The 22,641-nt window shown below is 38.5% G+C and overlaps 1 long non-coding RNA gene across 1 annotated transcript; it reads right to left on the reverse strand.

Annotated features, from left to right (window-relative positions):
• Window positions 1-1,982: 1,982 nt before the first annotated feature.
• On the reverse strand, window positions 1,983-7,202 carry LOC119141429. The gene is made up of 2 exons (XR_005101926.1): window positions 3,262-7,202; window positions 1,983-2,624 (listed from the first exon to the last, which is right to left on the reverse strand). It is a non-coding gene; the product is annotated as an uncharacterized LOC119141429 (long non-coding RNA).
• Window positions 7,203-22,641: the final 15,439 nt, after the last annotated feature.

A 22,641-nucleotide genomic window follows, 5' to 3' on the forward strand; every position in this document is an offset into this window, starting at 1 on the left:
TTAAAGGTCTGGGACTTCCAAGCCCTTGTTGATATGAAATGAAAGTTTGCAAAATATGGTTTCCCTGTGCAATGGATTATAGCCCACTATAAACAGACACAAAATATGTTTCCTGTTAACAGAAAGAAAGGTGGTCTCCATGAAAACAGGTTTGAGATGCTGCATTGAGAAATTTAAAAATTAGATTCTTTCATAAGAAAAATTTGACACAGCACAGTTAGTAAACCTATTATGGAGCATTGCAGTGACAACTGAGAGACAAAAAAAAGAAAACTTGTTAGTAAAAACAAATTGTTCAGTAGTCAAGGCACATTAGCATAAAGCCAGTGGGAAAACACAAGAGGAACGGTTGCTTGAGCTGTAGATGTTAATGCACTATAGGCAAAACTCTCCATTATTCAGTTCACAGGAGGAAGGAGAGATGAACAACAACAGGAATTAAGTGCAGGTAAATGTTGATTTTAATCCTGGATACATAAAGCTATGTCATCACATTCATTATGACAACATTATGGAACATCTACATACAAGGAAAGAACAGGTGAAAAGAGCAAATGGTATAAAATCTTGGAAGGACTGATAAAGACATACCCTGACATCTTTGTAACCAGATTTGTTTACAAGTGCAGCTAAAAGTAAACTGCTATCAAAAACATCCTTTATTTCACAGTGTCTTGTAAGTTATTTTGCTTGAGGTTGGACCAAGGCTATTTAAAATATTCATAGTCAACATTATATATGCACATGTGCACAGACAGTCTGGAAGGATCCTGCTGCTGTCAGTGCCTTTAGTTTTAACATTCAGGTCACCCTAGACCCTGTGGGACTGTGCCATTGTTTACTGTCTAGTACTCGGACATGATTTTCTCTGGAGATAGCTGCCCAGAAAGAGCCTTTTGACAGAACAGAAACTTTCTACCAAGAAACGAGCTAAGAAACAGCTTGAAGACCTCTGTGCTAGCTGCTGAGAGGATGAAAATGTGTAATAAAAGAACACAAGACCTCTCCTAATTGAAAGCATGAATTTGTTTGGTTTCAGTTTATTTGCTCATTTCTTTGGGTGCCAAACTGGCATTCTTACAAAAGCAGTGAACCCAGAAATTCCAGCTCAGAGATGTGCAGCTTGATAAACAGAATTGCAAGGGGAGAGCTTTTCTTCTCCTGCCCCTTTGCAGCTTCAGCCTAATTGCTGTATCGATGGAAGAACAAAGACTCACCAGAAATATTCATGCATATCCATAGTCTGCAGCTGCTTGCTCTTAACATTTTGTAAATGGCACTGCAATGAAAAATAAAGCTCTTGCATTGCAGGAGGTAAGATTGCAGTGTAAAATAAGGAGGGTATTGCGGCTGGTCACCGAAGGAGAGTATTCAGCAGTGACAAGTGATGTAGTGTAATTAGCGAACGTCAGAGGAAAAGCCATTTTAAAGCATTTCACATCAGGAAGGGCCTGTTGGAGATGCTGTAACTTTTTATACATGCTAGTGCTCACCTCCACAAATCATAAAAGGTGTCTTAAAACACTAAAGGGGCTCTCAAACTTACAGGCTGACAGGAGGAGTAATTTCTTTCCTAAACTGATTTATTGTTGTTATTCACGGCCAACGGAATTTATACCAATTTAAGCATTTAAGATTCGAAAGCTTTCAAAAATCTTTCCTGCTAAGCAGATTTAGAGTGGGAGAACACAGTGTGATTTTTACTTACCAGCTGTGAAACAATCTTACTAAAGGTCCATGACTCCAGGGTTGTTTTTTTTTCAGGGACTTTATTCACAATAGTGTTCATACAGTACCTATTCCCATGATATTCACCAAAGTCGTACTTTTTGTCTGCACTAGCAGCTGGGATACTTTTTTTTTGTTTTAACTGTGCAAAGAGACCCACTACTTTTGCTGGTTCTTTTCCCTCCACATGAGTTTCCTTCCTATTACTTACTTTTTCTCAAGCAAGGGAAAATTAGAAAGCATTAAGCACTAAATCACACTTTAAAATCATTTATTCCTATACAAATAAAAGCACTCATGAACTTCTCCACAGGATTTTTTTCCCAGAGGTTTTAACCAGCAGCAATGTAATATTTTTCTCTCAAGCATACAACGATTCACCTCAGAGGTGAAAAGGCTTTCAAGTCAAATGTGGGGCGTGTACAATGAATGCCAGAGAGCATGTGGTTCATGAAAATTCTTATGCATTAGTAATGTAAATGCATTCAGACTGTAGGACAGGAACAAATAACTTCATACAGCAAAAGCAGCTAAACTGAGCTATACACTAAAAACAAAAAGCATGATGGTTTCCACAAACTGGACAGTTCTAGGGTGCCAAGGGGATTATATACTGTCTGAACACATATTGTGTACTGAGAACAGAACCTCACCCACAGCTTTGAGAGTGAAATCTAAAGACAGGCTTTATCACAATGAAGGCAAATAACAATAGCTTCAAGGAGTACAAAGGATTTGCTAGGGGGTATGCAAAGAAGCAAAGGTATCTTGCAGATGTAGTAAGAAGTCTTTCAACCAGTCCACTTCAAGTTTTCAGCCTTCTGGTCCCAGCAGCACCTCCACCACCTCTTCCCTTTGGTGTCTATGGGAACAACAAACTGCTCTGGCCCTGTGCACTGAAAAAGCAAGCAAGAAAGTGTGAGAAGGAAGCAATTGCTAGTGGACTTTATGTAACCATTTCATTAGAGCCAGGCTTAGGACCAATACATTCCTCCCTGATCTCTTTTTAATCAAATAGCCACTGGTGACAATGAAAGGAGTGCTGTACATACATGTGCGGCAGCTGCTGTGCAGGCCAACTGACTGAACTGTCAGAATTAAATGCATGAAGTATTGACAGGAGCAATAATAGCTTTGCATCCTTGGTGGATCAAGAGCAGAAAAGGCACCATGACACTGCTACAGCCTTCAGTAACATGCGTATGATTCACAAACCCAGATTAATGTGTTTTGTGCCACATGTTGCCTCAGCATACAACAAATATCTAGAGGACAGACACCCAAGCAAACCAAGTAAACAAGACTACAGGTGAGGCCAATAAACCATAACAGCTCCTTTGAGGAAATTAATTTTAAAGGGTTTTGGTGATTGTTATATATGTTGGCGATAATAACTGGTCAGGGCCAGAGCCAATTGAGCCAAATTAGTTTATTAAAGCAAGCGGCAACAAGCAAAACAGCGCTGGGCAGCCGGGGAGTCTCCTGCTCCACCAACGGCGCACACCCAGTTCCCGAGAGTCACCGGTTTTACACCCTTTGTCTTCCTGTATACGTGTCTCCTTTAGCGGTGTACTCTGCGTCTGTGCCGCTCCTTGCTAGGTTGCTAGGGGGTCGTTCATTGTCTTCTTCAGCCTCCTGGTGGTCGTGGGGATGAAGGCTCCTTGTCTTCCTCACGTCACAAATTCCTCGCCTCGTACTTCTGTACTCCCTTTTTCCTTGCTTCCTTGACCCCCACACAATGTTATCTTGCTTTACCACATTTGGTTAGTTGAGCGCTTGCGGTTAATCTTACACAATGTAGCAATATAGTTAGCCTTGCAGTTAGCCTTACATAGTTTATGTGGCAACCTCCTTCTCCATTGTCTTTTAACTGAAATTGATGAACAAACAGTTTACTGTCTATCACAGTGATGATTATGACACATGGCAGATACAGGACCTATCCAGGGCAAAGAGTCTCTGTAAAAGGAAGTTCCAGCCAGAGAATACAGGGACACAAAGATGGGCAGAAAAATGTAAGGAATATCAGGAGCAGAAACAGACCAGGGAAAAGAAGCAAAACAAAAGTAAATGGAGAGTTTGTGGGGTAGGAAACACAGTACAAGTGAAACGACACCAGTAAAGACATACAAGAAAGTGGTGGGGTAGGCCAAGGCTCAGAATGTCAGTCCTTCAGCAAAGCTGCTGCTTCACGGTGGACTGAGGAAGCAAGGCTGACAGGAATCCAAAGTGAGCAAATAACTATTGCATTCACAGAGAGGGCATCTTTAAATATTTCAGGCAGTGATGGGGAGGGGAAAATTCTGTTTTGACAAATTCTCCTTGCTTGAGACGCAGCATTGCCTTTGTGTAACAGTGGATACTGCTAAAACCTGAAGAAACTGGTAACCTAGAAAGCCTCTTTAGACCTGCCTCTGTACGGCAGCTCTGGGAAAATAGCCATTAAAACTGTAACCTATTTAACTTAAATAGGTTAGCTCACTTAAATAGTGTCTCACAGGATAAATGTTTGAACTCTTACTTCAGCTTCTAGATGACCTTGAAGTGTCAGTGTGAATACATGAAGATGACAGCAGGCAGGCTACATGCTGCAGTACAAACAGCTTGTTGCAGCAAGCCATTGTCAGTAAGCCTGGTAAAAGCATATGATCCGCTCTACAGAGCAGCGCTACTGCCAGTCATTCGTATCTTTCAGTCACGGCTGTGTACACCGTTTGCCTTCATTGCCAGCAGTGATCATCAGGAGACACTTTTAACTGTGATTCCTCAAATCTACAGATTATCTCTGGTGCTACTTCATTCCCTTGAAGTTTCTTTCAAACCAAAGAGTTTGTGTTGAGTGACCTTCTCCTTGAGGGTGAAACACAAGATTAATCCCTTTTAAACAAGCAAACAGAAAGGGGTGTAAAATGTTAAAGGGCTTCTACGTCTGTCATGTCACCGGAAAGCTTTTCTTGTCCCCTGTAGAATTTTCTACTGAATGCATTTCAACTAAGAGCCAATGCAGTTGCAGTACCTATTGCTATATCTGCATACCTATATAGGTATCTACCTACACAGATACCTATTCTTAAAGGCAGGAGGAAACAGTAGATCTGAGCTTCACCTTGTAGCCAAAACCAAGCTAGCGAAATTCAACAAGAAAGCCATGCTGTGCGCTCTAGTGATTGGCAACATTTCACTTTCCATCTTGTAACATGAAAAACTGGACTGCAATGAGGGAATGCTCCTTAGTCAAACTTCATCAGAAGAAATCTGCTCTAAAATCCCAAATGTCAAAGCACAGAGACTTTGATGGTGGCCTGCAGGGGTAACATCAGAGGCAGAAGGTGAAACTAAAACTAGGCCAAACCCACCTATTCTTCATGTACAATTCAGCATGCAGACAGCATTCCCTAGCTACTGAACGTTTCTTGAGCTTCACGATTCACATGGCTGGCCTCATACTACAGGGCTGCGCCGTTCCTGTGTGCTTTCCAGCAGAAAGCCTGAGTGCAGATTTCATGTGCCAGTCTGGCAGTCAGAAAAAAGAATTATGGGAACCATTGGAAAAAAATCTCTGTAATTGCAGCCCAAACATGCACAGCAATGAGCCCCTTCCACAGTGCGTTGAAATTATTCCTGTTTTCCGTGCCCTTTTGAAAGGTCACCCTCCTTCCCTGCAAATTTAACGAGTTATAACTAGCATATCTGAAGTGTCTCACCTTAGATTTGGATTTATAGCCATTAGCAGAGATATGACAGACTAAAGATTTTCCCGTCAGTATTCTTCTAAAAGGAAATCCAAAATTTCATTTCCACTGAAAGAAGGGATAACATAATCTAGTGTAAGGCAGTATACTTTGTATATGTGACCCAGAAATATGTCATAGATTTTAATGGTCTTCAAATCAGACATAATATATACTGACTTTGATACAATTTTGATACATTCTGATTAAAAGTTTCAGACAGTATTTCCCTTCCAATTTTGCTTTCCTTTCCATGCACACACCATTTAAGTAAGTTTATCTTAATTATGTTTGTTGTTTGGGGTTTTTTTATACAGTTAAGGCAAGCAGCCTGGAAGGAAACAAAATTAAGACTGGGAGAAACTAAACTACTCTTGTTTCAAAAAAGATCTTCAATTTACATAGTTCCTTAGCACACCAAAATCCATTTGTGCAAAAGCATCATCAGTGATAACAGCAGAGGTCTGGAAGGAGTAGTGTTTGTTCATTAACAGCTCCTGCAGAATTATAGGACAATACATAACAGAATGTTTTCTTCGGGGATCTATGAGCTGATGGCCAATACTTTGCTCATATTCATGTTCTTGCCAAACAAGCAATGGCTATTTTAAAGATATCTGTGGAAGCCACTCAAAGCCAGGTTTTCAGGAGTGCTGAATATCCACCCCAGAAGTAATCAACAAGACCTGCAGGCACTTGGCCTGTAAAAAACAGAGCTATAAATTTCAGTAGATTTTCTCACTATGCTGTTAAAACAAAGTAAAATAGATCCCAATTTCTACCTACATTGCAGTGACTTTTTACTGTTACGTGTTATTTTCAGTCTTAGCATAACATATCTGTTTTCCAAAAAGCTAAATTTACTGCTGTTAACATAGAGTATATATATGCATATAGTATGTTTATATATCTATTGGACATATACAAAAAATCATGAAAAAGAATCATAAATGTTAGCAGCCCTCACTGGAGTACAGATACAATTCAAGAAAAGCTTAATCGTCACGTATGCAAAGCTTTATTTATTCTCAGAGAATATAGGAAACTGATAATGAACTAAACATAGATCCTGACCAAAGCTAAACTGGCTGTTTTCAAATTACAGCAGTTCTTCCTGCGGGTATGAATCCTGAATAGTGACTGAGATATGCTACTGACTGTCAGTATAGCCTGTTTGTCAGAGCACCTGCAGCTGTGAGATGTTGTTCTGTATGAAGAGATATCAGTTAAAATGTCATGAACAGCTTCATTCAAATGCTGCCTCATTCATGACTGAGGGATCAGAGATATTAAAATGCAATGCAAGTTCCTCACAAACATTGCCAAGCCTTAGTGCACTAGATGGGTATCAGCTGTCTGTGTAGACCATAAGCAGCAGAACTGAAGCCAAGGCTTCGAAGGTGGAACAAGATGTTAAATTCAGTGGTAAATCTTCCTTATGTTTTCAACCAACAAGAAAAGACCTCAGTTAGAAAGACAACAATTCTGCACCTAGTAGCACCTGACACTTACCTACCTGTCATGTACTTTGAGACCAAATTTATGCATTGTAGATCAGATAAAGCCTTCCATTCCTCTCTGCAGAACTTCTATTTTGTCCTTTGTTTTCTGCTTATTGTTATGATTAAAGCAGGAAAAATCCTGGTACATGCAAGAGCATATGTTTGTGTGAAATCTATCTAATTAATAGCTTGAATAGCTGTAGGCAGAGTTGATGAGCACTAGCAGAATAAATAGGAATTAAATCTGGGGATGAAGGAATCCTGTTCTGGGGAAATGTTTAACCCCAGCCAGCAACTCAGCACCACACAGCTGCTCGCTGACTCCCCCATCACCCAGAAGGATGGAGAGGAGAATCGGAAAGGAATGTAAAACTCAAGGGTTCAGATAAGAATAATTTAATTATTGAAATAATATAAAACCACAATAACAACAACAACAACAATAATAATAACAACAACAGCTATAATGAAAAGGAGGGAGAAGGGGTGAGGAATTAAATCCAAAAGGAAGAGAAAATACAAAACAAGTGATGCACAGTACAATTGCGCACCACTGGCTGACCAATGCAGAGCCAGCCTCTGCGCAGTGACCCACAGGCCCCGGCCACCTTCCCCCGGTTTGTATACTCGGTGTGATGTTCTACGGTATGGAATATCCCTTTGGGCAGCCCAGGCCAGCTGTCCCGGCTGTGTCCCCTCCCAGCTCCCCGTGCCCCCCCAGCCCTCTCGCTGGCCGGGCCTGAGACACTGAGAAGTCCCTGACTGAGGATAGACACCACCCGGGCGCAGCCAAACCCACCCGTGTGCTGTCAGCATTGCTCGCACAGCACAGCCACAGCACAGCTGCACCTGCTATGCTATGAAGAAGAAAGTTAACTCTGTCCCAGCTGGAACCAGGACAGGAAATCAGTGTTTTCTACAGATACACCTTTAGGCTTTGTAGCTATTAATTGTGGAATGTATTTAAAATAGATCATTCACAATGTGCTCACACTTAATTCTTATAAACTTCATGAAAACATTGAATTCAGGAGACCGGACAGGTTATAAGTACCCTTTCTGTGCAGGCTACTGTTGTGTATTAGACACAGATAGACAGTAAGCTTTGCCAAATCATTCACCATTACCAGCTCTGCTAAGATCAAAGTGAAGTGAAATCAGTTTTTCATGAATGTTGTTCTTTTCCTTCATGGCTGCTGTTGATAGTGCTCATGGAAAGATGCATGAAGAGACAGGCTGAAAAATTCTAGCCCCAAAGGACTAACTTCTCTAGAATAAGCTGTTTTGAAATGCACTGTGACTTTTCTTGAAGACAGGTGGAAAAGAAAGAGATTATCATAGCATGTTGCTAGCCCATCCCAGCAACAAACTAAACTAGTTACTGCTCAGCTGTACTGGTCAACATGCAAGGAATGGAGCCAGAGTCTTTATGTTGTCAAACCACTGACTGTAGAGGTCACGGTATGCCTGGCAACCTACAAAGACAAATTAAGACAACTTCTCTACCCCATTACTTTGGCAACATAGAGCATACTTACACAAAGACTGTGTAACAAAATAGGAGTTTCACCCAGAGAATGTGACTTTTTCCTGATGAACAGTATTTTTTTTCTAATTCCTTTATCTCACTGGTCTGAACGCAGTCTGTTATAGGCAAATTAAGAAAAATCCTTTGTGATTTTAATTTCCATCTTTTAGAAACGTACTTTTCAGAACACAAAATATTTTCCAAGTCCAAATTCTTGTGTCTTATGTCTTTCTCTGTTGATTTATAGATTTCCCATTACAATTGGCCGCCAAGCATCTCATGTTGCATTCTGAGATAGGGGAAGAATACTGTACAAGTATTTTAGGAAACACTCTGTATTGAGTAACAGATTTTTAAGTATTATGGAGAATATATTAAAATAAAAATCACAACTGCAGTACTCAGTTCTCTAGGAGAAGTCACATCTGCAAATAAGTTCTCAGCCACAGAAACAAAAAATTCTTTACAAATGCCAGTAGTTAACTCTATGTTATTTACAACTAGATTTAGGTTAAATTCTGCAGTGAAACGATGTATAAAACTGCTAAAGCTAAATGGACAATAATTTATTATTTAATGGCAAATCTCCCCACACTAACATCAAGAGTAGCAGTCAAATAAAAAACTCTAAAATGTCAAGGAACATAATAGAAAAGGAAAACTTCCAGTGAAAGAGAAGAAAACAACTCCCAGGGTAAGGAAACCTCTTTCTTCATTTGACCTTTAATTCTAAGGGTTCAATACTGAAGAACGTTAGTTTAATCAATAATCCTCATTCCTCTTAATCATAAAACAAAGAAACCAACCCAAAATCAAGACATTGGATAGAGATGTAACAAGAAGAAAAGAGAAGACTTCTTAAAGAAAAAAACTGCCTGGACTGTTGAGAACTTAATGAGAGCCCTGTAGGCTAGCTTAATCAACTGAGCAACTGAGGATGACTTTTGTCTTAAATTATAACTACATTTCAGTTCTGTAAATAAAGAATTTAACCTTTCTTGCTTTTTATCAGAAGAAACTTGTTGACATCTTAAGCTAGTATTTAGAGTAGATTTAAGGGACTCCAAGAGGCACCAACACAATTTTTAAATTATAAGAACTGCTGTTACAGAAAAACATTGTGAGGAAGAGGGGACAACTCCCATTAATGATCATCATGGGCAGCACCTTACTGAAGGTTAAATACAATTTCTTGTCATCATACGTTTGGAGGTTTTTGGACACATCTTCAAAACTATGAAAAAAGGAACTTACCCAAATGGAAAGAACAAATCACTTCATTTCTTCAAAAACATAAAAGAGATCATTTTCTTTTTATATCATTGTTTATAACCTTATTAGAGAATTAAACATCTCCTGATCATATACTTCTTTAAAAGATTAAAGCTGAGCTGTAAGTCTCTAAAAATATAAACCATAAGGATTCTTCAGAGAGTATCTCCAAATTTTGCATGACAGAAATTTCGAATTATATGCTATACCTATGTTGTAAAAGTTAGGGGAGAAAACAAGATACCTCTCTGCTTGTTTTATTTATGCTCTCTTTAGGAAAATGAACACTATAATTTGTCCATCCAACATGAAACCTCAACATTTTAATACACATTGAGAACTTATTAAGTGACAAACCTCCAGAAGCAGTTGCCTCTAGGGAATTGGTATTTCCAACATTGTCAGAATAGGGCCAAAAGCTGTTCAGCAGTTGCATCAGTTACCTGGAAGCAAAATTACAAAGGGTGTAGATAGTACAAAGACCGGCAGAGTGATACATGCTGACATACACAAACAACAGAACTTCAAGTAGAGCAAAATCAAGGACAAGCCAGAACAATGACACCAAGATCACAGTTGACAAGAAACTGTGCATATACTCTCAGGTGCAAAACTGATTTCAGGAAAAAAAAGTTGTATATAGACAGAAAAGAACACAAGGGCTTTTCTCTTTTTGTTGTGCTTTGTTGAGAACAACAGCCAAGTAATGCAACCAATCCTTGCTCACTTCTTAAGATGAAATATTACAAATTGAAGAGGCTGCAAAAATTGAGGCAATACTTAGAAAAGTGACATAATAGTAAAAGAGTTCACTTCATAAAAAAAATAGATTATGAACACTTATTGAAGAATTATTTGCTTTCAAATAGCTAGCCTGGAGAATGAAGTGTAGGAGGTCCCCCTTCTGTGCAAGATTTCTCTGTATTCATGTATCTGAATTCTCTGTAGTCAAATGCCATGCTAATAGCAACATAGTCCAGAAGAACTTTGCAAAGGTAAGTGAGGAAAAAGGTGACAGAAGAGTTTCAGCAAAGATAAATTTAAGATTATGCCTATAGGGAAAAATAATCTAGAACTTGCCTTCAAGATGCTGAACTCATATTTGGCAATTACAACTCAGAAACAAGATCCTGGAGTCATCACTGAAAAGTCTCTGAAATCTTTGGCTCTATGTCTAGTGGCAGTTAAGAAACCCACGAACATGTCAGCCATCGTTACAAAAGGCACTGAGCAATGAGACCCATGGCTCTGTCTGTCTTGCTGATATCCAAAACCTTAGCACAGTCACGTCTTGAGTGTGGCCTCTGCAACTTAATAAGGTGTTAGAGGAGTCAAAGGCAAAGTGCCGAGGATGGTGACTAAAGAGATCACAGAAATGAAGCAACTATATCCCCCAGAGTAGTTGCTTTGTCAGGCAAGAAAGTAGAGGAGGAATATGATCAAGACTCACAAAGTATAAAGGCAGCAGACAAGGTGAATGCAGAACTGTTACCAAATCTCACCAACTCCAAATAGGGGACATCAATGGAACTGGGAGATCAGAGGGGTTAATGTTGGTGTTCTCCAGACCTCAGGTACTAGAGTAGGTGACTAAATGGGTGACAATACATCACCTCAGGGATGACCCAGATCATTAAGCCAGGAAGGCACCAGATCTCCATTTGGCAATAATGCAACAGTAAATTTCACATCCATTGAGGATGAAACAAATGACACTACCTGAAAGGAGGCTGTAGCAAGGTGGGTGTCAGTCTCTTTTCCCAAGTAGCAAGTGATCAGACAAGAAGAAATGGCCTCAAGTTGTGCCAGGGAAGGAAAAATTTCTTCACTGAAAGGGTTATTAAGTATCGGAACAAGCTGCTGAGGGAAGTGGTTGAGTCACCATCCATGGAGATATTTAAAAGATGTGTAGATGTAGCACTTAGGGCCATGGTTTAGTGGTGGGTGTGGCAGTGTTAGGTTTACAGTTGGACTTAATGATCTTAAAGGTCTTTGCCAACCTAAACAATTCTATGATTCTGATTCTAAATCCTGGGCACAAAATAACAGCCCTAGCCCTCAATCACACTGTGTGCGCATAGGATTGATAAAAGGATGGATGCAATCTTCTGTGGGCTCCACACCCTTCCAGGTTCATCATATAGATATATCCCAGCCATATCAACCTGGCCAAAGGGTTTTGAGTACATACCCTGCATCAAGAGGAAAACCAAACTTATTTAAGTCCAAAGAAACATATTTAGTTGACTAATTCAGCTTTCCATTTTTTAAATTTATGTTTAGAATATGTAACACAAAGAATACAGGAAACAAAGATAATCTGAACCCAGAAAGATATACAGCATGAAGATCAATTTTCCTACTGTATAGGACTTTTTTCTGTTGACCTGGTTACTTTTTAACCAAATTTCTACTTTCCAAAATATGTAGATTTAACTGTAAAAAAGACTTTTAAAAGTCATGTAGATTTCAGTTATTTTGATTCAAAACTGACATTAAAAAAGAAAAATAGTATTTACATTTTCCATTTTCCATTTTAAAGCTCACTACTCAATTAACAAAACATTTAAATGTTATTTACTTTTTTAAGCAAAATTATCTGATGTTAATGTTTAATTCAATCGAGATTTTTATCTAGTCTGTGAATGGTAAAGAAAAATAAAGAACAGCCCTCTACTTGGATGCTACAGGAAGTGATTTATATCCAGAGTATTCAGTAATCTCTGAATCTTACACTCAGCTTTCTGTTTATTACACTCTGAGAATATGCCCTTAAGACTGTATGTCAACTTTTCATGTTGTTAACTTCTTCACTAGACTTTGATTTAAAAAAACCCTCTGTTCTGGATATCCTAATGGAAGTAGGCAATCCCTACCTAAACATTTACAGGCATAAAAGAGTGCCTAGCAAAAAGCTTTGCGTTAGTTTAATACCTTACCCCAAGTCAAAACAAATGTTCAAGATTTTTTGAAACAAACACATAAACTTTCTGAAGATACGATTTCAAGCAGCTCCTGGCTCTCCACCTAAAGCCATTGTGTGTCTCAACCTAGCTATACAAATGGCATTCGTTACTGTTTACCTTGCTGTGGTTCTGCCTGCAGACCCTCACTTGCATGCTCCACTCCTCCACCAGTGATGTGAACAAGGGACTTGAGTGCTCTGTCTGCACTGAAAGTTCAGGTTCACTGCACATCTCCAGGAGGCCTCTGCTTTTCTGTTTTCTTCCTCTCTTCCAGATTCCCTATGAATCCTCCAGACACTTCCTTCTGGCTTTGGAAATCTCCTGCAATTCCCACATAAATAGCTCCCTGCCAGGGTTCAAAGTTGGGGCTCAAAGTGCTCTGTTGTCCCACTTTCAAAACCCACTGTCCCTCACTTGATTCTCACTCCCATGCCATGGCTCTATAGGCTTCCTCTTTCTTTTAAGCATTACTTACTCCTGCCCTGCTTGGTTTTTGTCCAGTTGCCAGGACTGTATTCATCCCTTTCTTTCTGTTTTTATGTGTTGTTCACATACAAGTTCTCTCTATGCTTGCACTATATATTTGGTCCCGTGCCAAAGGTAACATTTTCTCCCGTGCCTCTCCTTTCACTGTTGCCACCAGTTTGGCTCCCACCTGAGCAAGAACTCCTGGGGCACAGGAAAACACACTTCCTTCCCTGTGACAGATTACCCTCTTCCTATTTTATACCTTACCTTTCTACTTGGCTGAAATAAACAAAGCCCTTCGTGGTGCCAATGTTTCAGCATGGCATCAAAATTCTTCTGGGCCACAGAAGACAACTGGAATCAGGAGGAAGTGTGCAGCATGTCCCCCCAGTTCTGTTTTCTGATTCCTGCCAAAATTGACAGAGTCATCCAGTCTGCTGCCTTGTGAGACTCATAAACAGCCAAAAGGCATTAGATTGGCTGCATTGTAGGTTCTCAGCCCTTGACCACAAAGCAGAACATGGCAGCTGATATCATGCATTAGCAGGTATTCTCAGCTAGCAGGGGAACTAATTCAAAGTTAAATAATTGAATTGAATAATAATAAGGTGCTTTCTTTTTGTGACAGTGGCCTGGAGTAAACCATTTTTTCAATGTGACCTTTTCCCTTGTTATCAGGAACAACTACATCCTGGCCAAAATAACCCCAAGTCTCAGGCTCAGTCCTGAGGTGTTTATTATCCAGGGAAGATGCAATTATTAAAAATTTAACACGAAACTAAAGTTGCAGAGAATTCTAGTAATTACATCTTTGGAGGCATAATTGGCCTAAAAATAATGGTGGTATTTTAGCTGGAAGAAATGCTAAATTGAAGTAGCCAAATTAGCTGTGGTCTTACAGATGTTGCGAGGGAAGGTGTAAATTCGAGGATACCATTTTATGCAATGTACCCATAAAAGCACTACAACATTGGGAGTGAATAATTACACAGCAGCCTTAAGCAATAACTGGTCAGGGAAACAATCTAAAAACTCAGTGTGCTGTGGGAGAGTGACATCTATTACAACATGAAATCATTCCTTCTGGCTATTTTTATTTTAACTCCCTTAATTTTTACCATACCAAGGATTTTAATTCTTTTCATGTATGTATCTTCTGTTCCTCAAAAAAGAAATCAAAAAAGAAGTGCCACAACTGAGATGAGAAATCATTATTAGGAAGCTGTTGAAAACAAAAATTCTCATTTGTGACATCCAGGCCAAAATACATTAGGCCCTACTGGGGAAACAATTTTTTTTCACATCTGATGGATCAAAATAAGTTTGATCTTACTTGTATGTTTCCTTAATGCTCCTGATTTCTACATTGGACAGGTGGAAGAGAAAGTTGAGCGCTCATCTCCAATATCTGAATGAGAGAGTCAACTTCCTACTGTTCAGCCAGGCCATGGTGTCTGTGTTCCCCATCCCACTGCAGTTTTGAGAACAGAAAAGTGTTTGTATTGGGAGCTCTCCAGCCTTCACTAAATATGCTATATCCAACCCTCTGTTCCCAGGCAAAAAAATTCAGATGGTAACCAGTAGTCCGTTGAACAATCCCTCCACATTTTTTTGTTCCAAGTCCTAACTGAATTTTCACTGCATTTTAGATATTCTCAAGTCACAAGTGATGTGATTTTAAACTGCCTCTTATTTAAATGATAGAACATTCAAGAAGAGAGAGGAATAACTGCATTCTGTCATGAGTTTCATGCTGGGATAACACAGGCACAACACACTACTGTAACATACCATCAAGTTAAACTGCCTTCAGCTGCATTACCATGCACCTACCAATACTACAGGGCACTGAGCCGTTCAGCTGTGTGCACACACACAGAAATGCAACTAAATCAACACCAGTACAGTTCCAAGCTGTGCAACACCTCCAGAGAGTGTCATTAGACTCTGGAAGTGAAGACATGAAGTGTTGGATTGCAGTATTTGAACTCATTTCACCTGAGAGTGCTTGAAAACTTCTACCATGCAAAAATATATTTCAGCTTCTGATCCCAAACACAGATAAAAATAAATATCCAAGGACAGAAATGTTCATCCTTTACCACCTAAACCATCTGTTTATTCCAGTTATTTTTAAAAATGCTTCTTAGCAATCTTGAAATTTATTAGCTATGCATGTGAAAACACAGGCCAGCCACAGAAAGCATGTATTTGATTATTAAAAATCAGTACGTATCCCTGTATCACTTCCTTTCCCCTTGCTTTATTTGTTTTCTCCTCTTACTAATCAGCCCACAATAATACTTAGCATATACTTTATGCTAATGCAGAGATCATATTAAATAACTTATCTGCCTTACAGACTCATTTCCAGTTAACGTCCTTATAAATTAATGGTGTTAATTTTGATGCAGCAAATGATATCTTGTATCAGTTTATTTCATTATATTGAAGTGCCAAAAGAAAGATGTAATACTCATTGCCATTTTATTGGTTTTAGTTGGCATTATAATACCGTGGTTTCCTAAGTCACAGGTTCTTGTACCTTTATGTGGTGTTCTTTAACATTTGTAACAACCTGGTACCAGGTATTTGTTATACATTTTTGTTGATATTATTACCATTGCATTTTGGAGGAGTAGTAATGCATCAGGAATATACTGTTCCTCTCCAGTCATTCCTAAACTAAGCTAAACATACCTTGCCTCCATAATCTTTCTTTATAAGTTAACAGTTCAAAAATTCAACACTTTTTTTTTTTTTCCCTTAGAAATCTGTCGTGGTTTAATCAGGCAGGTAGCTAAACACCATACAGCTGCTCAGTCACTCCCTGCGCTCAGTGGGATGGAGGCGAGAACTGGGGAAAAAAAAAAACCCCGTGAAATTCATGGGCTGAGATAAAGACAGCTTACTAGGACAGAAACGGAAGGGGTGTGTGGGGGGTGTGTGCAAATAATAATAACAACAACAGTTAGAATATACAAAACAAAGGATGCACAATGCAATTGCTCACCACCTGCCAATCGATGCCCAGCCAGTTCCCAAGCAGCAGCTCCCAGCCAGATTTCCCCCTAGTTTATATACTGAACATGACATTACATGGTAAGGAATATCCGTTTGGTAAGTTGGGGTCAGCTGTCCTGGCTCTGTCCCCTCCCAACTTCTTGTGCCCCTCTAGGCTTCTCACTGTTGGCATGGGGTGAGAAGCTGAAAAGTCCTTGACTTAGTGTAAACATTGCTTAGCAAGAACTAAAGTATCAGTCTTATCGACATTATTCTCATCCTAAATCCAAAACACAGCACTATACCATCTATTAGGAAGGAAACTAACTCTATCCCACCCAAAACCAGGACAAATTCTAGTAATTTTTCATTGTCCTATATATGAAACTTGGATGAATGCTACATCTAAGACAGAGATTGTTTTGGTTTCGTGCTTATACCACATTGTTTTAACTAATCTTGATTCAGTTGAGAAATAACTAGATTTTTCTATTAATAGTCATACATTTGAACATATGATTTTGATGTATATCTTCTTTTTCGTTTGAAGCATGAAATTCAAAAATGACCTATGAGGGTCATCCCACATAAAGACCTAACATGGACTCACTACAAGAGATGTTCCTGACTGACCTGTTTTTAAAAATAGATTCCCACCACTGCATTTTATTCTGCCATTTAGATGTTGGCTTTTTAGAGTACAAATGCATAAACTGAAATCCCTTTTATTCAATGAGTGCATATGTGGAATGGTATACCTTACCATACACAATGCCATCTCATTGCTTTTGTAAAGTGCTATCCTGCCTAAATCTGTTTACATTTGACCAGTTAGAAATTCCTAATACTGAAAAAACAGCAAGATTTTATGCTGAAAAAATAAAGTTTACTTTCTAAGGCAAAGGACATTCCATATTAAAGTTCTCCAAGTCCTATTAAAAAGGATTGCTACTAGGATTAAACCAATAAAATCTCAGTGTTCTTTTTCCCTTCCCCTGAGCTGGTATCATTCCTTTTAATCTGACTTCACCATTGCACACCTCCTGTCTGTAGTTATTCTGCATTTTATCTTCATAAAAAATCTACTATAGAGTTCAAGAATAAAAAATAATCTTTCCTTATTAGTACTCATAATTTACAAACGAATGTCATCAAGGTAGAAGACAGCATGCATCTGGAAAAACCTATAACCAGCACTACATTAGAACGGATCCTATGATTTCAGCCAAAGTATAAAGAAAGTAATACAGATTACCTTTTGAGAAAGTGGCCTTGCTGAAACAAGCAAGTTCTGAATAAACTCTCTTGCAGAGGATATATTCTTTTTTTTCCCCTCAACAAAAAGCAAACATTTTATAAGGCCAACTGAGCCTTTTCTAAAGCAAACTAGATTAAGATGCCAAAAAGACTTCCTCCCTTTGAATGATCAAGATTTTTCCTTCTTACAACCCATAGCAATACCATCAGATACCCCAAAACCATATAATTTAAACAATATTAAATAGTTATAAAACAACAATTACAGTCCTTTTTGAGCTGCTTCCAGTTCTCTGCTCTCCAGACAGAAAGCTTATTTTCGTCCAAGAAGGCAAAGGAAGAAATTCTTCAATTTTCATTCTGAGTTCAGTTCTGCTAGAAATTCTAAAAAAGAATTTTCCTCAGTCCATGAGGCATGGTTCCCTTTTTCTATGCTAGGCAGATTTCATCTTGTCCTTAGAAGTACCTTCACCATCAAAAATTAGAATCCCATAGTTCTTGCATAGAAAGAATGTGAAAAACCAAATACATAACCCCAGCCCAGGCATAACTTAGAAAAGTTGATTAACTAATTACACCAACTAAGAGGAAAACTACAAAAAACCAAACAAACAAAAAAAAAAAAAAGCACAAAGGAAATTAAATTAACTAGACTGACTTGTTTGTTTGTTTTTGTTTTACTGCTGTTATTATGATACAATTATAGAATGCTTTGGATTGGAAGGGACCTCAAAGTTCACCTAGTTCCAACCACCCTATCATGGGTAGGGACACCTGTCACTAGACCAGGTTGCTCAAAGCGCCATCCAACCTGGCCTTGGATACTTCCAGGATTTGGGGCATCGACAGCTTCTCTGGGCAGCCTGTGTCAGTGTCTCAACACCTTCACAGTGAAGACTTTTTCCTAATAGCTAATCTAAATCTATCTTCTTTCAGCTTTAAACCAGGACCCCTTGTCCTATCACTACCTGCCCTTGTAAAAAGTCCCTCTCCAGGTTTCTTGTAGGTCCTCTCCTCATGTTGGGTGCCCCAGAGTAGAATGCAGTACTTCAGTAAAAAATAAGAACAGAACAGAGGGGGAGAATCACCTCCTTTGACATGCTAGCCACACCTCTTTTGATGCCACCCTGGGTATGACTGGCTTTTAGGGCTGCAGGTGCACACTGTTGGGCCATGTTGAGCTTCCCATCCACCAGCACTCCCAAGTCCTTTTCCTCTGGGCTGCTTTCAATCCATTCTCTGCCCAGCCTGTATTTGTGCCTGAGATTACTCCATCACAGGTGCAGGACCTTGCACTTGGCCTTGTTGAACTTCATGAAGTTCACATGAGCCCACCTCTCAAGCCTGTCAAGGTCCCTCTGGATGGTGTCCCTTCCCTCCAACGTGTTGACTGCACCACTCAGCTTGGTGCCTTTGGCAAACTTGCTGAGGGTTCATTCAATTCCAGTGTCCATGTCACTGACAAAGATGTTGAACAGTGCCAGCTCAGTATTATCTTTAAGGGTCACAATACCTAGGAATCTCAACAGAAGATACGCTGTACAGACATGTCAAAAGAGACAAGCCCTTTAACCAAAACAGAAGTTATAACTTAAGTGAAGAAGAACAAAAAGCTAAGGAGCAATAAAGCCATGGAGTACACTGGTAGATGACAAGATAAATGCATTGGCTCTGCCCACCCTTGTATGGACTAGATTTCCAATAAACAATTGAAAAAGTGATTTCACTCAAGCCCAGAAAAACAGTCTAGCTGTTACCCAGCTATCTTAGCAGGACTTGTTATTTCAAGCACAGAACTAGAATAGCATTGTTAGGTTGCCCCCACACTTGATGTAGATATCACAGCAATCTCTCCATTACCCTTCTGTTTCACACCTCTCCTGCAAAGAAGTGATATGATTTCTGCAAGACTATACAGGAGACAGGGTCATAGGTAGAAAAGGAATGCAACTCTGCAAGTTGCCTCCCAACATCATGGTTACTTAGGTCTAGAAAATCAAACAGTCATATTCACACTCAGATCACATTTTTGGGGAAGTACCAAAAACCCCTTATGGCTACTTTTCTTCATTGTGAACTTCTTTGTCTGTTGTGCTGACGCATAATCTCCCTAAGCACTATTTTAAAAATCATCTTGGCTCTTTCTTACTGATTTAGGATACGCATGGAAATATCACCTAGGAGCAACAATTTTTATTTTTTTTTGTGCCTTAGTAAGTCTAACAAAGCTGTTCAATGGTTTGACAAAGCAAAAGGAACTTTCACAACAAGGTATGGTTTGGCCTGTATTATTATAAACAGGGAGGGATGCTATCCCCAAGTGTCATAACATCAAAGCAGGGGAATTATCTAAGAAAACTCCAATTAACAGAAAAAATGCCTGCTTTAGCCTACATTTTTGTAGCTACCTCTAGGCATTACTTGCTCTTAATACCAAATTACAAATTTATTGGAACAACTAAGCACACAGTCTAAAATAGGAAATGTTAACATAACTCTGTCTTCTCATAAATCCTCCTATACAAAAACCCTAAGGTGCATTTTTACATGAATTAATCTTCAGTTCTGCTGGGTACTACATTAAATACAACACTAGTTCTTCAATTTATTTATTTTATAGAATTATCAGTGTGACTTAAATACAGCACTGAGAATCAACTTCCATGGTGAAGAGTTTAAAATTCAGGCTCTGATCCCACGAGATGACTTGTGCATGCAAACCCTGTCACTCTTAAGCAACTTGTTACTGGGTGAAAATGGAGCACTTCCTCCTTCATTTTTGTAAGACATCACTTTCAGAAATGTTTTAATTTAAAACTGTTTGGTAAATTCAGATTGAGCTCTCAAATAGTTTAGAGAATGGCTAAAGGCAATTAGCACTTTGGTTCAGATCCTTCAAGTAATTTTTTCTTGTCTGTAATTTCTCCTCAGAAACATATTCTTTATTTTATAAACATCAACTATGATGTCTAAAAGCAAGAGAAAGAATACCTCTGGTAAGTGGGTCTGGTGTCATCAGTATGGTTCCAAAGCATAAGGAGTTCTCAGGATGGCATCTCTGCTGTGGAAAAAGCAAAGTTTTTCAGCTTAAGTCTGTTTTCAGACATGAATGCCTAAAACCACCTGATCTGCACCCATGATTGTATCTGAACCTGCTGACTTCGGTAGGAGCAGCAGGTATTCATATCTTTTATTCAAATATTACTGACATTCAGGAGTAACAGCTAAATTCATATACTCACATTTAAAATGCTGATACTTAGTTTCAAAGAAAGAGCTTTGTTTTTCATAGGATATAGAAAAAATGAAAGTAAAGCAATTATTTCACTAATTATTTAAAGAAACTGTTGTGACATTTAATTTTCACATTTGTAGAAAAACTGCAACATCCTCTGAAACCAAGTAGGTTGGTTGCTAAGGCTGCAATGAAAATAGTAGGCATTTTCAAGTTCCCCCAAAATTTATTTTTGTAAAAAAAATAAAAAATAAAAAATGCTGGTTTGGCAATAAAATAATGTCAAATAGCACATTTCAACAAGTTTCACAGTAAAAAAGTTTGTAGTTTTTTGTGAAAAATTGTGCTCAGTGAAGAAAATTTTTATGAAAAGGATAAGAAATAGATGTACCATGTTGAAGCAGAAAGATCTTGCAAATGTGCTTTAAAATTAATAGTAACTAGATGTCAAATTGAAGAAAGAAATTAAAAGCAAACTCATTGCATTGATTGTAGTCCTCTCTAATTTTTTTGCTATGAATAGGTGAAATACTGTATTTTTTTCCACATTTGCTAGTGTAAAAATCTATGAAATGGTTATGTTTCATTCTCTTTTTGCAAATGCTATTCTTTTTTCTCTGGATTCCAATGAACTCAGATTGCGAATTATAATAAGAAGCAAGATGACAGAACTCAACATTTTCCAGTTAATTTTATTCTGCTTGAAGCATTTCTGCTGTCAGCAGGGCTAAAATTTACTGCCACAGAAAAGCATGGAAAAGTCAAATATACCATTCTAAAATTCCACATAACTTGCATATAAATGAGGCCACACATGTGAAGGCCTCTCTCTTTCTATTTGTTAAAGTAGGGGTCAAACAACCAGCATGCGTTGCCAAAAAAAAAGGGTGGAAATGGAGTGCTGCTTATCATCCCTTTGTTGAGCAAGGAAAAAACAGAGAAGAAAGGAAGAGGGAATGGAAAAAAACTCTGACTTGATAGAGAGAAAATCTTATACTCAGCATTCACAAATAATATTAGTTACCCTAGCAACTGCCACATCACATGGAACTCAGTCTGCCTCCAGGCTTCACAGTGTATTACAGAAACTTACTAGCTTTTGACCTTGGGAAATAGTTTACAATCACACAACACAGACATACATACACACCAGAAGATTAATAACCATGCAAGGAGCATATTTATATTTCTAAGTAATGTTTCATGTACTTTATAATTCTACTGCTCCATTCTGAAACCTGCTTTCAGAGTGTATTGCACAATTTTTAAAGTCTGAATTTCAGATTAAGTTAGCACTGTGTTGATGCAGAGAAAAATAGCACTAATTGAGACCATTAGGGTAATGGGAAAGCAAGAATTACAATTGAACTATAGGGATAACATTTACAGGGCTATTCCAGAGCACAAGTATATGAGCGTGCTACTTTGTCCAAAGCATTTATCCATAAATCATTTTCCACAGTTAGTTCCATTTAATTACTGTGACTAATAAAGACTTTATGGTATGAAATCTTTTTTCCACTAACTTTTAAAAACCACTCCTTTTTATTTACAATTTTGCTGTTATTAAACTTACTGTACAGGATTCTACACTTACATTCCTCCATCCTTGTTCAATGAAGCAAAAATTTTAAGATACCTAATCCCATTAAGCAAGACAACTTTGGAAAATCTGCTTTTACTGATCTTCTTTCATCCATTTCTGCATTTGTCTTAGTTTTTATTTGATACAGATGTACTGAAAGTTCTTTAAAATCATTAACTTACATTAGTTCATGTCCCATAGGTCCATTCAAGAACTTTTTATAGCATATACATTGCTGATAAAAGAGTGTGAAGGATCATCCTCTCCCTTCATCTAGGTATAACCTCATTGCAAAAGCTAATGAAACCAAAAGCAGAGCAACTGAAGAACCTGTAAATGTAATTTACAGTTGGCACTAAACTTGAA

Source organism: Falco rusticolus, chromosome Z, assembly GCF_015220075.1.
Source record: "Falco rusticolus isolate bFalRus1 chromosome Z, bFalRus1.pri, whole genome shotgun sequence".
Classification (NCBI taxonomy): Eukaryota; Metazoa; Chordata; class Aves; order Falconiformes; family Falconidae; genus Falco; species Falco rusticolus.